General features: G+C 38.0%; 1 protein-coding gene across 3 annotated transcripts in view; it reads right to left on the bottom strand.

Moving 5' to 3' along the window:
• STXBP6 (syntaxin binding protein 6) overlaps positions 1–18,624 on the bottom strand; it is a 95,562-nt gene that overhangs the window by 75,759 nt on the left and 1,179 nt on the right. Inside the window, exons 2-3 of one of the 3 annotated variants that reach the window (XM_031065483.1) lie at positions 15,281–15,417; positions 12,607–12,683 (exon numbers count right to left, since the gene is read on the bottom strand). The exons of 1 other annotated variant lie outside the window; for it this stretch is intronic. The gene's annotated coding sequence lies outside the window, so the exon portion shown is untranslated. The remainder of the gene's footprint in view (positions 1–12,606; positions 12,684–15,280; positions 15,418–18,624) is intronic. One more of the 3 variants, XM_031065488.1, reaches the window with a different exon arrangement.

Here is an 18,624-nt window from a genome sequence, read left to right as displayed (position 1 = left end):
AGGACAATGAGGAAGTTTTTGTTCAGAAAGAAGTTTAAACTCTACGGAAACTCAGGAAATAGATTTCAAAAGTATTTCAAAAGATCCATTCCCTACTGGGGGTAACTCAAACATACATTATTTAGAACTGATATTTCTCTAAGCAGTTAACACCAACTCGAGGTAACCTCCTGTGGGAAACAGTAAAGGTAAGAAGATTTTCAGAAAGCTGGGAAAGCAGGCCTTAGAAACAGAAAGAACAGAGAATTAGCTGCAGCTAGTATTAGATATATAGTAGTATAAAGGTATTTTTTTGTCCCAGGACATGAAATTAGGAAATGTCATTGCTACATCTGTCAAAACCAAAGGAAACCCCTTTAAGCATACAAGATATAAATAAATAAATAAATGGAACACGTAATTGCTTGGCCTGTTTTAATATCCTTTAGTCTAACTTACTACTAATGTCCATTTATACAATTTATACCTCAGCTGCATCTGCATAATACTTCAAACTCACAAACTCTGCCAGGGTGCATTAATGCATTAAAAAGTAGTAATGAAACTAGTAATCTGACATTTCAAAATCAGAAACTATTGTCCCTGTCTTGATGGATAAAATTAGTTTGAACAGCATTAGAAGAAATACAGATTTGAATCTTCAAAATCGAAATTTAAAACTGAAAAAAGTAAGAGCTTTCCATTTAGCACATGATAATTCTGCCATTTAGCATTTGACAGATCAAAACCACTACATATCTGTCCATGCAAAGGATGAGCACTTACTTGGACATTTTGGTTGCAGAATGCACAGCTCATATTCGACAGATGGACATGTCCTGTTTGCACCATGCTTAATTACAGTGCTCTGCCAAGCATTCCTCTCTTGCTTGAGCATTCCTTGTTACAAACCAGGTTCATTCCTGCGCTTGTGACACATAAGCATGAGGTAACTGCAGGGCTTATGCACAAGATAAAGGTATGCAACAGACTCATGAATCATGTGCATCCATGCTGGGATTACTCAGCGCTTTTGCAGCAAACCACAGATAGTACAATGGGCAAAGGATAAATGGTGATCCTGACAGGGTTTTAAGATGGGCTCCTTGGCATCTGCTGAAGAGATCCTACAGACCCATTAAAGACAAGGGGTTTGACATAATCTACAAAGAATTTGGAAAATTTGTATCTATTTAAAAGTGGATTTGAAAACTGTCACTTACACTCAAATTGTCATTTTCACTCAAATAAAAATCCACAATGACAGCCATCAAGCATTCCCAAAGGAGAAGGAAACTAGAAACATAGAGCATATTCATGAAAAGAGGTTAGGTGAAGAAATGAAACCAGTCAAGTCTTTAGTGACAGTTTAAATCAAATGAAAAACCTAAGATTCCAACTCCTATTGAGTTTTCCCTTACAGTTATTAATTTTTTCAAATATAAATTACAAGTCTTTAGGCAGAAAGCTTAATTGCTTGCTTTGTATCAAGCAAGTTCCAGACAGAAACAGACAGTTTTTCTTCTTTTCCAAAATTAGGCTTTGACTGAACAGAATTTCTGGGATGATGAAACATGCTTACCAAGCACTGCCAAAAGTGAAATTCCATGTAACTTCCTTTTGGTTTCCTTTGAATTACTGCATATGTGAATTAGTTACCTTGAAGAACAGCAAATTATATTAACTACAAGGCATCCTTAAATTGTATGAAAAAGCAAGGTGCCAGTTACCACCTTCTAGCATAATCATACAAAACAAAGAGGTTATCAATAGGCAGAGAGCACAGCTCTTCCTTCAAGCCAGAGCAGCAAAAGATATTTTCAACTTCACCGACAAACTGCTACATTTTAGTTGGTCTAATAATAGGAAATGCTCCAAAATACAAAATAAAAAAACAATTGAATGGCCAATCCTAAAGTTATGTGTAGTAATACTGTGTATACTATAAGTACATAAACAGATGCAAACTGAAAGTACACTGAAATAAAACACTAGACTTGAAAATTCACATTTGTAAATTGTATCCTTCTGACGCACATAAGGTTTCCTCTTCCCATTTTAGTTCAGAGACAGCATTCCACATACTATAACAGAGGGCTTAACATGGGTTTATCTCCAGTATACCCACTCTATTAATAACCAACAGGGAAAAAAAAAGGAAAAAAAGAAGCAAACCTATATGTAAAGGTTAGATTTTCAAGCCATTCTCACCTGAGTAGAAGGGCAGTATCATAGGGAAAGCTTCCCTTTCTCTTCCTGCTCTATTTCAAAATGACCTTTCTGTGATTACCTTCATAAACTTGTTTTGCTAAATTGGAAATATCTACAAACATTGCTGTGCCTGCTGGTGGAAAATGGTAGGCAAAAGGATCATCTTTGGTCATTCTGAATCTTGAACATGGAAAACAATGCAGAAAAGAGTATCCGGAAGAGCATCCATTTCTATTTCCATAAAATGATGTACAGTATCTGCACTACCAGTAAGTCTAGAATTTAGAACAGCTCATAGAAATAATATGTATTAGGCAGCCACCACTGGCATTATGCAAGCTTCAGTGTGACATCAATGTTCTTCTTTTAAAACTCAAACCACTAAACAGGATTGATGCCTACTGACTTGTGGATTAAAAGAAACTGCTTGCAATGAAGCATTTGGTTGACTTAAGAGATTGCATTTTTAGAAAATCATTTTCTGGCAGTCTCACTGTTGCACATATTAACAGAAGATCTCAGAAATCATATTCTAAAAGAGGAATTGCCACCTCCACCTTAGAAAGGAAAAAAAAAATCATCCCAACTAACTTTATCAGTGTAGTCATAATTCTAGTGTCTGGCAGGAACAGTCTGTCTCTTACTTCAATGTTTCCTCTCATTATGTAGTTTAAGAAAAAAACGTTTGTCTCTATGCTAAATCAGCCCCAATATCCTCTAAAATTATTATGATAATCCAGGCACATGATTATTTTTTCACCACAGTACTACTTTCTGTTCAACACCTCTACTTCAACTCCATCAAGCTGTAACTCTTGTCCTGTGCTTACTGTTTTCATATAGTTTTGAGGAATGTCTTGAGCAATTCAAATCTGCAAATTTCATACCACAACCTGAATACACAGAATTGATAATGAACTTAGCTGGTTACAGGAGATGAAATAATTTCCCAATTTATGGAACTCCAGTGTGCATTTTTTTCAGGGGGGGGGAAGGAGTGAGCAGTACTATGCAGGTGATACAGAAGAAAAGGAATTAGGAGCAAAGTGTTGGATCTGAATGCCACACCTGTGGAATATTACCAGTTCTGATCCACACAAGTCTGCTTTTATTAGCTTTAGACCAAAGAAGACATAAAAAGAAATTACCTACTACCACTTTTCACATAAACTTAGTTTCAATAAGTGCTTACACTACTTTGTGTCTGATCTTTGAGCCTGTGTCCTCTAGTTCACATATACTGGCAGACTACATTTTGGAGTATTTCAGTCTTGTTTGAAGAACAATGTTTTGATGAGAGAGAGATCTAGGACAGTTTTACAGCTTTAATAAAATGCTCTCATTGTTATTACTCAACAACACGCTTTCAATGACAATAGGAATGATGTCATTTTTCTTACCTTCATTTAAGGAGAAGCAGAAACCTACAACACTGCAATCACACATGACAGAAATCGGTGGTACAATCCAAATATAATTTCAAAATGTGAATAGAGGGGTGCAGGTGAAAGGGAGAACAACATTCCCAACTTGCTTCAAGTTACCCAAGTTTCATGAAGAAACATGAGTCTACATATTTCAGGGCTTTTAAATCTACACTGAAGAGTCTACTTGGAATTAACATGTTATTCTGGCTATTTCTGCTGTAATTGACAATGAAAGAAGATTAATACAATCTTCCCTTCAAGCCCAGGTAATCTTTTTTTCATTTGCAATTTGTCAACACCCCGAAGATATTAACCATAGTCTTCAGCCCTATTCCTAGGCTATACTATTGCTGGGACAGAAAACTACAGAATGTTTTCATACAGTGCTTTCAAACCCAGTCAGTGTGGCTCTGAAGTTCTCACAAGAAGGTTACCTCATTCTCTCTTCCCTTGTGCTGCAAAGATGATGCTAACTGCGCTTCACACACGGAAAGAACTAGGTCCTTCAAACATCACCAGGTTTTCTCTGCCTTCTGTTACGAGAACTCACCCTTCCCAGGATCTTATCTCCCAGTAGTCAGGAGGGTAGTGCAGCTGTATTCACACTGAGGAGATGTGTTCTCAATGTACCAGTACATTTGGTGACTTTTAAGTTTACTCTAAGACTTGTCAGGTTTCCTAAAATAACGTACATATGTTTGCTGAGCATTCAAATGTGAGCAGTATTCCTTCTAGCTTTTGCAGATCTGTTAACTGCTTCAAGGTATCTGACACCCAGTAAGCCCAAGGTACAAACACCAGAGGAAAGGCATAAAATGGAGACTCAAATTGCTACTCACCTTATCACCAAAAGTTCCTGCTCTTCTACAATCAAAGCAGATAGCCTTGTTAAATAAACTATGTAAATCAGATTCAAGATCAAATGCAAATGTTTACTGTCTTTTGTCTTTCCTGCTATACAACAGAACTATTTACCGCTCTGATGCCTTTTCACAACTGCAATAAGAATGATTCAGATCTAGTACTTCCTTGTACACAGCTCTGGCTTCACCAGAAACACAATTCCCTCCTTTATTCATTCCTAAAAGGAATCAAAAATAGCTTTACTCAGGGGGTGTAAGCCCTATTACAATACAGTGGCAAGGCCAGAGAAGTGTGAGAATGTACACTGAAGTCAAAATGAAAATATTTTTAAGCAAATTTGCATCAACTAGGATTGATTATTCTAGATTGTTAAAATCTTATCCAGATTATTAATACACTTCTGTGAGTACTCTGATCAATACTCTTTACTGAAGTGTGCATGGCATTCTACATCTTGCTAAATATCAAGGTTTTGTACATTTTTGCTGGTAGTTTAACACTTATCTTTGAAATCTTCTCCTTTCAATATCAAGCTTTCACACGAATCATGCTGTAACCTGAGTAGGCAACCTGATGAAACTAGAGTCTTTTTAACCACCCATACCTATGTGAAATTTGGTGAAGGAATGAAACAAAAGAAATGCAATCCGAGTCTGTAACAGCAGAACAATGAGAAAGAAACTTAAGAAAGAAGAAAACAAGAAAAGGAAGGGAATCCCTACTAATTTTTATATAAAGACAAATGTGCAACAGTGACAGGACAGACTTAAAAGAAAGGAGAAATGTCTTCCTCCAAGACAAAGAAAATCAGTAAGTGTCATCCATTCAACAGGGACCCAGAATCCTGTGAGGCACACAAAGTATCTTTAAAGTTAATGTTGGTCTGTGCTCATTATGTTCAACAACTGGAGAAATCCCTGAGAGAGATCTTCAGGACAGGCAGGTAAAGCCTCACAGATAATTACTTATATTTAAGAGCTCTTTCAGTAGCTTTCCCATTATGCAAGGATTCAGCCATGCATTTTATCATAGATGTTATCACTAATAAAATAAAACACAATATAAACAAAAGACAAAGGCAAATAAACCTCGAATGAACCAAAAATTTACCATACCCCACAGAGATAAGGCAGATCCGTTTGATTCTGCACACATTCACTTTGCAAATAACATTTTCATCCTTACCCAGTAAGTATCAGCTATCATGCTACCATCACAAGTTTCTCAGGGTTGCCTATGTAAGTTTCAGTCTTCAAGCAAAATAACCCACCCAGAAACTCAAAGGTCTGAATCTAAGCCTTGGTAGATATAAGAAATACTAAAAAGTTGCTTGGGGTTTTTTAATAGTGAGTTTACATACAATGCAGATGTACAGTATACATTTCAGGGGTGATGCTGAGTCACAATATGAACTAACAGCCTTTATTCAGCCTGACAAGTACATCAAGGCCACCAATGAAACACACTGTATACAGATAGGAAGGTAAGTTTCAAAAAAGAGACCGACTAAGCAATATCCTTATAAGGGTCTTAGTGCACCCTAAATGGAATTTAGATGTGCTTTCTTCTGGTCATTCACCACTAAGGTAGCTGAACTTAGTCTTCCACAAGTTCTTACACTTTCAAGAGTCCAACAGAACTAATCACCCTTTAAAAAGTGGGATATTATCAGGATTGCAGTGATTAAAAATTTTTACTATTCCTGTCTACACGTTAGAACGTTTTCGAAAATGAAGAGCCAACTACGTTTTTAAAGCTAATACCCCAAAATACTTTGGTCAGGGAGAAAAGGAGGGAAGGGGAAGCTTAGGGTTTTGGTTTTTTCTTCAAAAAAGTATTCACATTACTCCATTTGCTGAAAAAAGAAAGAAGCATTTCATTTGCAAAGTACACATGTGTTATAGACTACAAGATCTATTAGTATTTTAGAAGCTTCTGTCTCTCCAAGAAAATTTCATACAGAAAGGTTTGCAAGGACAGGCAGCTCTGCAAAAACCAAGATCTATAATAAAGGAGCCATGAATGTAGACACATAGCACATGGTACAAATATTGTTCTTACAACTTCTTAAAAGGTTTTCATCTAGCTTTTACAATGATACTAATTTCTCAAAAGCTACATCATTATAAGGGCTGCTTCTAAATCCTCATGAGAAAGATTCTGAAATTAAGAAAGAGAGTGTTAAGTGCATTCTGTGCTTTTATCTGCTATGCCTACTGATGTTTTAGTCTTTCTTCAAAGAGCAATCTTTTGTATGGCCATCTGCACAGCAAGTAAAGAAAGCAAGAAATGTTTTCCCAAATAAAGATATCACAAAACTGTGGGCATAGCCCTAAAAGCCAGATGTATACTTGGAATTCTTTGCAACTCATTAGTTTTAGTTGCTTGCTCAGTTTGACAATTCTAGCACCATTTATACTTGAGAGACTATTTTATTACTGTAGGAAAGAACAATTTCATAGGACCCCCAAGAGAACTGAGAGATTTCCATCTGGAATCAAGCAAGGATCTACTGCTAATAAACCTTCCAAAAATATTTTTGCCTCAGATGTCCGTTTGGGCCAAAGACCAAAACAAAAAAACCCAAAATATTGTGGTTATGCAGAGATGCAAATTCATCTCTTAAAAAGCAAAGATCTCAGGTACACATACATATGTAATTAATTTACAAATTATGTAAATTATGTACTAAAGATAACCCTTAACCAATAATTTTAAAGAAACACAATAGAAAATTCAAAGTATTATATATATATTGCTCATACTTAAAGCGCTCAGACATTTTAGAACAATGAAAAATGCCAACCAGAAGTGGAAGCAGCCCTTCAGTGTCCTGTGCCTTGTAATACAGATAATCCTGCACTGAAATCAATTGCTCCATTCAATGAAAGATTAAAAGATAACAGATACATTTCTCTTGCCTTTGAATGTACATTACTCACATTTTAAGCTTAATTAAATACAGAATACTCTGCATATAATAAAGTATATTAGACTTGCCAGCACCATACCAAGGCAAACAACCACCCACAATTTCAAATTTGTCTTTTCCTTTTCAGTGACCCTTAAGCACTGGCAAAGCATTGGCTTCTTTTGTTCCACAACAGAATAAGAAGCAACCATTTAATTACATATCTAACATAATTCCAGGTCCTTCCTTATTCTATCTACATTTCTTCAGGCTTTTCATTTTAAGATGTTCACAAACAAGTTATCCTGCTCTGCTAATTTAAAAGCATTTATTCATAACAGCTATTATTTACTCAGTGTGTGTGGAATATTTCACATCCTGTCACAGAGTGCAGTAACATATCTGGAAAGATCCAGAACATACCACAGTGGCATTTGTAGAACACTTACCTTTCATCCCTTATCATCAATAACTTTGTTGTTTCATTTAAAGTATGCAACTCAGAAGAAACATTGTGAAAGGGGAGTAGAATTGCAAGTAGAGGGAAATGGAAACTACAAAGGAAGTCACACAACTGCAGAATGATGGAATGGCTTGGGTTGGAAGGGACCTTAAAGATTATTCAGTTCCAGCACACATGGCTGGCTCTCAGCCAGCAGCACCCCCAAGTCCTTCTGGGCAGGGCTGCTCTGGGTTTGTTCATCCTCAGCCTGTGCTGATACCAGGGGTTGCCCCTGCCAGGTGCAGCACCTTGCACTTGGTCTTGTTAAAACTCCTAAGATTCCCATGGGCACAGTTCCTGAGGTTGTTTAGGTCCCTCTGCATGGCATCCCATCCTTCAGGTGTGTCAACCACACCACTCAGCCTGGTGTCACCTGCAAACTTGCTGAGGGTGCACTCAATCCCTCTGTCTATATCAATGAAGAAGATACTAAATAAAACAGTTTACAGATCCCTAAGGAACAGCACTTGTCACTGATGTGCCTTGTCCCTGAGCCGTTGACTACTGCCCTCTGGATGTAACCATCCAACCAATTTCTTATCCATTTAACAGTCCACCCAGCAAATCCTTCTCTCTCCAGTTTAAAGAGAAGGATGTCGGGGAGGACCATGTCAAAGGTCCAGATAAATGACATCTGTAGCTTCCCTTGTCCACTGAGGGAGTCACTCCAACATAGAAGGCCTCTTGATCAGGCAGGACCTGCCCTGGGTGAAGTCGTGCTGGCTGTCTCAAGTCACCCTCCTGTCCTCAATGTGCCCTAGCATGGCTTCTAGGAGCATCTGTTCCATGACCTTCTCAGGCACAGAGGTGAGGCTGGCAAGTTGGTGGCTTCCAGGATCCTCCTTTCTATCCTTTTTCAAGATGGGCAAAATCCTTCCCTTTTTCCAGTCATCTGGGTCACATCTTACTCTTCCCAAAATTACCTTGTTTCTAAGATAAACTAGAAAAAGTGTAATTATTTAAATGAAGAAGTAAGAACATGAAGAAAGGTGAGAACTCACCTATAAATAGAGGAAATCAATCTCTAGTCAACATTCTTTGACTAAACTTGCCAAAGTCAATGTTTAAACTGACACATGACAGGGAAATACACACCTAATAAGGCCCTTAAGAAGTCCCTAGGGACTGCTAAATGAGGTTTGAAAGAGAACAGCCCCGTGATTAAAATAATTTACAAAGGTTGCTAAGATAAAAAATAGTGAGAAATGAAGAAGAAATAGACAAAATTATAAAGGCAGAAAACAAAGAGTGACATTAGAAGGAGATTACACACAGCTGAGACCGTGTTACAGGAATAATCCTAATCCATGGAAGACAGCTGAACCAGTGCTACTGGTTCATTAATCAGATAAATACCTCCCATTGCTCCCACACCTCAGAAGACAGCTCATTGCACCTCTCTGTGTTTCAGTGGTACTGAACTCTCATTTCCTCCCATCTCAGACATGTTTCTAGGGGAATTGCTGCATTTCCTGGGAGTCCTCTAATATCGCTTTTCTATTTTCAGGAAATTTTATTCAGCATAACATACTACAATACTTTCTGTATATCACAGTCTGGATTCCACTTTTCTGAATCCCTACTGTCCCCTCCTCAGCATGTCTCACTGAGTGAAATGAAAAGCACTTTCCTCTTACGGCAAGCTAAATTATGTATTTACCCCTCTATCAGAAAAGCAAGGTTCCCTTTTAGTCATAGCAGACATCAATTGTCAACCTCACCTCGTGCCACCCTTTTGAAAATGGAGGGAGGAGAAATGTTTAAATAAAAAGGCAAAAGTAAGTATGAGCACTCATGTCAAAGCTGGGAACATCCTGAAGCTCAGATAAGCCTTTGCTGTACGAACATGAATAAATCCACATAGTGGGGGGAACATAGAGAAAAACAACCTGGGATTTACTGCTTTGTCACCAGCAGGAAGTGAGAAAATGCTCACAGCCACCAAACCAGCTCCCTACGAAACATCCAGACACTACACCTTCACAAGGGTGGCTTTTATTGCTCCACCTGTGAAAATTCATTTCCTTCTGTGCAGAGACATGTACAGACTATGTGTGGGGTACGTGCACAAACTATGTCAGACACAGAGGATCACACAACAGATGCATCATGAAAGAGACAGAAAAACAGCCCATATACATCACTGCCTGTTTTACTCTAAAAACCTAAGTAACAGGTTTGTTATAAGCTGGAAAGGGAAGATGTTTGTGTTACACATTGAGCAAGATTCTCCATGGGATGAATTCACAAATTTTTAAGAGGCCTTCAAATGCACACAGAGTTGATTACAAATTTCTTATTGAATTGCTTAAAAGATAAAGTCTGATACACTGATAATCTATAAAAACAGAACTAGAAAGATGTATTATCACAGTTTTACTACAGATATCACCTTGAACAACTCATTTAAGATCATTTCCTTCTGCAGAAAATGAGGGGTCACCACACCCAGCTCATGAATGTATAAGAGAGTTTGGCATCTGCTAAGCACTTAAGGGACCACCAGGTCAGTGTTACAGGGCTGCACAAATGCATTCTTCAGCTTAATCACTGCTCAGAGAGAGCTGGAAGGAAGCCTCACTTAGCACCCAAAGTGGTACCTGGGTTACTGTCAAAGACAATCCATTCCTGCACTTTCCACTGTAACCAAATAGAACAGAAAAAGCAAAAACAAAACTGCACATTTAGCTTTTGAATTAATAACAAGCCTACTTTCACACACAAAACCAGTCAGTATTACCAAGTTAAGATTTGAAGACATCAGCTGTTACTGTCTGAAACAAGCAACTAATCACAAGCTATGTCAGCATCTTGACTATATCCTGCTTCACAAGTTTCCATAGGGAACAAACATGAAATAAACAAGTGTTTGATACTACTGGAGAATTCTCAGTTTTCTTTACCCAAACATCCAGAAAACTAAACCAGCTCCCTAATAAATTAGTGGAGAGGAACAGAAAGCAGAGTTGCAAACATGGTCTTATCACCCCTTAAGAGGAATGCAGAAGCACTGTTATTGCACTCCAAGGACAATAGGATCAAGCCCTGCCTCAGCCCACATCTGCCCACTCTCACAAATAAGCAATCATTTCTACAAGAATAAATGAGAAGATTTATATAGAAGTAACCAGGAGTAGAACTGGACCCACAGGCATCTGGAACCATCATAAGCCCTTATACTCCCACTCCAAAACACTGTTGTATTTTTCACAATAACCACCACTGAAAGAAAAAGAAGGGCAGTTTAATGCGCTGTTGTTTTACATGACATGACTAAATCCAGTATATTTCTTAGCTTACAGAGCTTATCCTTGAAGTTTTCGTTTTAGGAGGTTAAAATGCATAATGTTTGCCCCCCAAAAAGTTAAAAGTTACTGAAGTTTAATATTTTTTAATTGCTTACTTCTTGTCCCCTAAAATGAAACATTGTTTAGCAACCAAACAGAACCTGAAACTAGTCTTTTATGTAATCTCACAAGGACCTGAAGGTGCCCTATACGTGGCTCCTATCTACCAAATTCCTTTATGAGGTATAGGCACACTGGTTCCTTAATCCTTTAAAGGCTGTCACATTAGCCTTTGGTCAGATAAGGGCTCTGCGTTAAAATATCATATTGGGCACAAGGAATTTACTTTTAAGACACTAAATGCCATATTTCAGATCCCATCAAATCATTAAAGTAAGTTAGAGGTCCCAGGTCCTAGCTTCCTCCTGAAAAATTTTACAGATAATCAATTAGCTTACCTTCCCAAAGCTTTCTCAAGAGACATCCCCAAGCATCTGATTTCCTGGGCTGGGGACAAGAACCATCCACAATTCAGTATGACCTTGGCAAACTGGGGCAAGCAGGGACAGTGGTGTGTAAATGAGGTGGAACCCAACAGACACAGCTACCTTCAGCTAACACAGCAGTAACAAAATTGTATTGCCTTACTCCCAACGCACATGAAAGCTATTTCTTCAGTTCATGCTTTTTAATACTGCTTACTGAAGTAATGTCATTACTATTTTGTGAAACACTACAATGCTGTGATTCATGCCCCCAAGGCTTTCAACTCCTTCCACTGACTTGACAGGAAATGTGGACATCTCAGGTCAGAAGACAATCAGGTGCCTAAGTAGACAGCATTAACTCACAAGTCAATGCAGAACTGACATAAAAGACTCTTGCTTTAAGCCCAGACTCAATCAAAAACACAATCTGTGTCTAAGTACAAGTTAATTAACAATTCTGCAAGGTAGAACTGATCACCTATGGCAAAACCTTAATCTTGTATGTGCATATTTAAACAATAGGTTATATACTGCAACTGCATCTCAGCATCTATGAAACACATTACCTAGCCCTATAGTTACATACTAAAGGAACATCTGAAGCCTTACTAAATACACAGGAAACAGAAACATTAAAGCAACTCTATGGGACAAAGCTTGCCTACCTGCTCTGTTCAAGTCCCAGTGAAGTCAGCTACAGCCTTTAGTTTCCACAGGAGTTAAATTAAATCAGAATCTTCAAAACAAACACTTTCATTGTGAATTTCGGTATGTATATTTCAGGCCCTGGTAAACTGAAAGCCATCCAAATATCCCAACTTAGAGCAAACACAGTCTGATGTTATAGCCAAACTAGTCAATTGTCCAGAAAAAGAAACATGAAAACATGTAAAGATTCCGTCTTGGTTACATTTTTCAAATACAGATCATACGTTACCAATGATGTGGGAAGCATCCAGCACCTCATATGCTGTTGAATCATTCTCTGCTCCTCTGACAGTCACTTCTGAACAGCTGCAAATGCACACAGGCTACAGTAAAACCAATGTTTTAAATAAATAATTGACACATTAGTTTTCTTAAGTTGTGAGTTTTACTAAAGTAAGTCAAGAATAATGCTTTTTCAAAGAACATATTGAAAGTGTGTTTATAATGAAACTGAAATTCTGTACTGATCGAGACAAAAATTAATAGCTTGGGCACAATGTAAGATGATTCTTAAAAGGTCCCCATTTAAGGTTCAAAAAAAAGTAGGTTAGGAAAATTTCAGTTCCAGTAACCAAGTACTCCATTCCATCTGAGAACGTGCCTCTGAGTTCACTCAGCTGTCTGCTTACAAAACAAAGTCTTCTTTGTTTGATATCCCCTCACACTAGTGAACCTCTATATTTACAAGCTGCAACTTCCTTTCTATATCTCGCAAAACAAATCATAGAGCACCCTGAGTTGGAATGAGTTGGACCCTCAAAGATCATGAAGTCAAACTCCTGCCCTTGCACAGACAAGCCCAAGAATCACACCATGGGCCTGAGAACACTGTCCAAAAAAAGCTAAGCTTAACACAGCTCTTCTCCTAAAGAGAGTGGTATAATAAAACTGTGAAAGGAACTGCCAGAGGTCCCATCCAAACTCAGCTGTTCTGTGATCTTCTGGGGGTTTTTGTTTTTTAAGTCAGACTGCTTCTTTAAGGCAACCCCTTCAGCATAGATCTAATTTTAAAATAACAAAACTTGTAAATTTGGAGCTTAAGCACCCACCTTTAAATCTGTCCTTAAGACACTAAGGGCACCTGAATGCAAGTTTTATGTTGGCCCTTTCCTGTGGAAAGACACCAGACACTTTTTTGTCTCTCTGAATCTTGTAACTTTCATACAATGAAAAACGTGGCAAAGGCCCAGGTGCAGAGCCCACGTGCAGTGGATTCCTACCAGCAATGAACTGGTGGCCAGCAGGAAGCCAGAAAGAAGCCCCTTTGCATTGTTGTTACACATGAGCAGAGCACATGTCTGAGCATCCATCCTTTCCCCATGCTGCCTGAAAGCCTAAGGCCCCAGCATGGCATCCTACAGACTTACAAGTGTTTGCTGTTAGAGGGTAGAGTTGATTGTTAACCTACACTGAAAAAATTGCCTCTTCAAAAAACTATTTGACATGTTTATATTAAAGTCACAGAGGTGCTAACAGACTAGTCACTAACCTCTGGTTATATCGAAGCACTTGGACACTTTATTACATTGTCAGGAACCTGCCATACAAGCTCAAGGAAATAATTGAACTAACAGGAACTCACTCTGTAATTCCAATGTGTCAATAACTGATCATATTCTTTCCTTCTTTCTTTCCACATATGACTAACAACATTGAACGGAGCATTATGTAGCTTTAAATGAATACAGAAAGTTGATATGCTCAGATAATGGCCCATTAAAGGCAAACAATTCAAGAGGAAGCTCATGAACATCCTAGAATTTCTACTAATTACCAAGAGGGAGTTTTCCAAGTGTATACTGCATATGACAAGCTGCTTGCTCTTCCCCTCCTCCTAAATACACTAGCAAGTGGAAATGTAGGAAAAATATTAGATTACATCTCAATTTTGCACCTCAACAACCCTGAAGAAAATCTGTAAGTAAAGTTAAGGAATTACTGTTTTGGCTCTCCAAGCAAGTATTTGCAAGACACAAAGAGTGTTTTCTAAAACAGCCTGCAAACATAGCACAGAATGGCTTGTGAAAAGGAGACCCAAAACCAAACTGTGTAAATAAAAAACTTGTTGGCCAGCACAGTTACAAGAAAAAATAAGTATTTCTTTTTTGCAGATGAATTGCAGACAAGCACCAAATTTTACAGAAGTTACGTTTCCAGTTTTATCTCATAGTGATCCATCAAGAAAAAGGAATTGTTTCCACAGCAGCAGAATGTTAATAATTTAACCATGGCTTAAGTAGGAGTATGTTAATTTCTTATATTGAAATCTACTCCAAAACAAGTTTATTTATTACTGTTATACATTTAATTGTACTGTTTTATGCACAGACAAGAAAAACTCAACCTACTCAGAAACCTATTTTCCAAAGTCTCTTCATCCTAAGTGTTTCACACAGATACACATAATCTGAGGGCATGCCCTATGATTAATGGATCTGTCTGTAATTACACAGCGTGTCTCAAACTACTTAGAAATTCCACATATATAAAAAACCTGTGCAATCTCTAGGAAGAGATAATGAAGTGAAAGTGTCTGAAGTTTAAAACCACACAAGACAGTAAAGGCAGAAGAAAAAAACAACAAAAAAAAATTCCTGGAGCTGGCACCATTCTCATGTCTACAGCAAGACTAGAACCAAGGGCAAAAAACCCCCAAGTTCAGCTTTTAGTGCTGGACTTTAATCCGCAGTTCATGACCATAAAAACCTTCAGTAACTTGGATTCATAGCCACTGGTAAGAATCTGCACCACTGAGCAGCCTTGAACTCCCACAATGCTCCTGTTTCACTGAGGAAATCAAAATGCTACAGAACAGAAGTGTCTGCATTTTTTTCCCTTGGGGCTGTTGACAGTAGATTAGCACTGTTAACTACATATAAAAGTCTGAAACTGACAACACACACATATAGAAACCTGGATCTTCCAAGCATCAGAAATCCAATACAAGTGATGTCTTGTAAAGAACACAGGAACATTACAGTCCGAACTGCTCCCAGACCTGCATCACTTCAGCACAGCAGGAATCCTTTCCCAAAACTATCTGCAAAGAAAAATGATGAAAGGGAAAGTAGGAATATGTAAAGTATCAAGCTAACTCATAGTCATGCAATCCCATTTACAAAGAAATCTTTTATACTTATGACAAAGAAGCCCCACAGCACTGTCTGTGTCAAAAACCTCAGCTGAAGAGGATGTCTGCCTAAGCTTAAGATGGGAAAAAAGGTAGCTTAATGTTCAACTATGAGCTCTAGACCACCACAATGAACAACACACGCCAGAAGTCAACTGGGCCTCCAACAAATGTATACTGGAAAAGAAAATGGACTGCTGGGAAAAGATTTTTCAGGATGGAAGAGGATACTGGCAATTTTGAAAAGAGTTTGAATATAATGGTTTTGTTAAATGGTCTGATATCTTTTTGGCCCTCAGTTACCCAGTGAATATATTTCATGAGTTTATTTCTGCTATATGCAGCTTCAGAAATGCATTTGCTTTTGAAAAATCATCATTCCTTTCTGTGACAGCAAGTTACCCAGAGAAGGGAAAAAAAGTAGTAAGAGGCAATGTCCTTCCTCCCACTTCCCTAAAACCACTTTCTCCCTGCACGCTGCAGCCTAAATGTTCTATGACATCATTTAGGCAGGAAAACCAACAGTCCCTTTTGTTGTTAACATAGTTCTCATTTTGAATTATCATTACTATTTTCCTCTCCTTTTCTCCAAGCTTAAGAAATTTGTTGGGGATAAGATTAAAGATCTGTATAACCAGGGAATGCTGCACAACAAGAAACTGTAAACAAACACACAATGTTTATTAGAACTGATAAAATACTAGATACATCCTAGTTTGCATTTCCTGACTCAGAATAAGAAACAAGCAAACCAAAAGCCTGAATTTAAACATGCTTCTATACAGTTAAATCAGCACTAACTGCTGCAGTCATATGCAAAAGTGTATTAATGAATTCACTGGCATGTCTGGATACAATATAAATCAATGTCAAGGCTTTTTATTTCATCCATTTTTCAAATCCCCAGCATCACCAGATCACCAACCCAGGACTAGGAAAATTAAGTGTTCCCTTGAAAGACTTGATTTTTCTCTGCACGCATGTTAGCTATGGCATTCCTGCTTGGTTAAAAACAGAAGACAAGTTTGTCTTACCACCATATTATCCGAACATCTGTGATTAAAACACTTTTGTACAACCTTGACAATGTTACCTTACCAGCTGGACACTGGAAATAGACATTAAGTTACAAGGAAAGAAGAAAGAAAGAACAAATGCACTATTACTTAGACAGCATGCTTCTCCCCAAAGGAAACTAACAGCTACTATTTTGCAGGGCTAGCATTTCATAGAATTTTATACATAATAAAACAGAAGATATCCCATATAGTCTTATAAGCTGCATTTTTAAAAAAAGGTATTTTTAAGTTTTCTAAAATGTATGCTGTAATCTAATAACACTACAAACACAAGAAGTACCTACTGATGAATTCAACTTATTTAAGAAGTGAACTTCTAGTAGAAGTAGCCTTAAATAGTACAAAGAAAGAATATTCAACCAGGAGGGAGAAAAACCCCTTCAGACTGAGGACTTTATAAATGAATTATATTATTTTCACTGTCCAAACATCCCACATTCACACAGGACTGAGATGATCTGAACACAAATCTCAAAGGAAAAAAAAAACCAAAGTACTTCTCTTTGACCTTTCTATAGCTCATAACATCATGTTATCATCACACTTCCCTGACTTTACAGGTTCCTATCCAGATCATGTCTAGGAGACACTCAGAAACTTGAGAATAAATGAAATAGAGATGAGAAATCAACATGTGCAAGTTAACAGAAGTCTCAGTTACCAAGAAAACACTCTTACTCAAGGGAAAGATACCCCTTTCCATTGCACAATTCTTCACAGCCTTTTTTTTCCACCTGGAAATTCCTTCACCTGAGGAAGCTATCACAAAATGGTGATTGGGCTAACTTCCAAAATGGTGCTTTCACTCTACACTCAAATGTTACAGTACTTTTTATTTTCACTGTTTTACCTCAGTGTATTTTTAAAGGTGCCATGCAACTTTTAAGGCATAGTCCTGAAAAAAATCAAGAGTAATAGGTGGGAAATTAGGGTAGCACGACTACAATGTAACTGCATTTCCTCAAGCAGAAAGGTCTTAAACATTTCACTGAAAGTGACTTTTTCAAGTATTTACCAAGCAGACGAAGATCAGCCCCATGGGGAACATTCTTCCTAAGGGCAAGAAGCTGTAAATTCCTATTCACAGAGTGTGGGGAAAAAAACAAATAAAGCCCAACAGCCCATTATGATTACTTGCACTCAAACTACCACAAGTATTCTGTGTTCATTATGTTTTCAGTTCTTAGGGCCTCATTAAAATGACTTACTAGAATTACAGAAAAAATCAGAGGTAAAGTGTGCTTGGAAACTACAGATGTGAAAAAGAAACCTCTGAGCTGCTAACACAATGCATCACCAGCAAGATACAACTTCCCTTCGCTCTGCTTACTCCTCCCTTACAAGAGATGACACGTTACAGACCTCCCCTACAGTTAGTCACTGCAGCACTGATTAGATGTCATAATCAAAAGAAAATCAAGATACCTTATCGTCATCTTCCAGTATTTTAGGCTGGAAAAGGTCCTGTCTGCCTCAGTAACGTTAAGCAGAGTTGCCAGATGATCCCCATCACATGAACAACAACTCTTAAAACTCTGAAGAGAGGTGTCATGGGTCTGTGGAGCCCGTTCAAGCAATGAAAAGCAGTAACACTAGCTGTGACTCACAAAAGGAAAACAGCCAAGTTGAAGATATCCTAAGACAGCTTATATTTAGAGAAAGATAGAAGGATTTGCAAAGTGATGTAATTCCTTAAACATAAGCTCCTCTGTTTGACAGGGGGCAAAATATGATGAAAAAAGAATAACACATTTCTCTAAATAATGGTAAATATTTCCTTGAACTTCAGAATTCATCAGCTGTGGATTATCCATCACAAGTGGGTAATGACTAGCTATTTTAAATGTTACTTTTTTCCATTAGCAAAGCTGGCTCTAACAGAAAGCGGGGAAGGTGATGGTGGTCGGTCCACTGGACTGACAAGGTTACTATTGAAACATCGCTTTGGAAGGGGAGCAGCGCATCAGCTTAACGTTTACTGGCCGCTTCTGTGCTGCTCTTCACCACCCGCAGAGCCTCCTGAGGACGGTCGGCAGGG

This window comes from Geospiza fortis, unplaced genomic scaffold (assembly GCF_000277835.1).
Source record: "Geospiza fortis unplaced genomic scaffold, GeoFor_1.0 scaffold54, whole genome shotgun sequence".
NCBI lineage: Eukaryota > Metazoa > Chordata > Aves > Passeriformes > Thraupidae > Geospiza > Geospiza fortis.
Note: the sequence above shows the minus strand (reverse complement) of the source record. Positions and strands in the feature narration are given on the sequence as shown.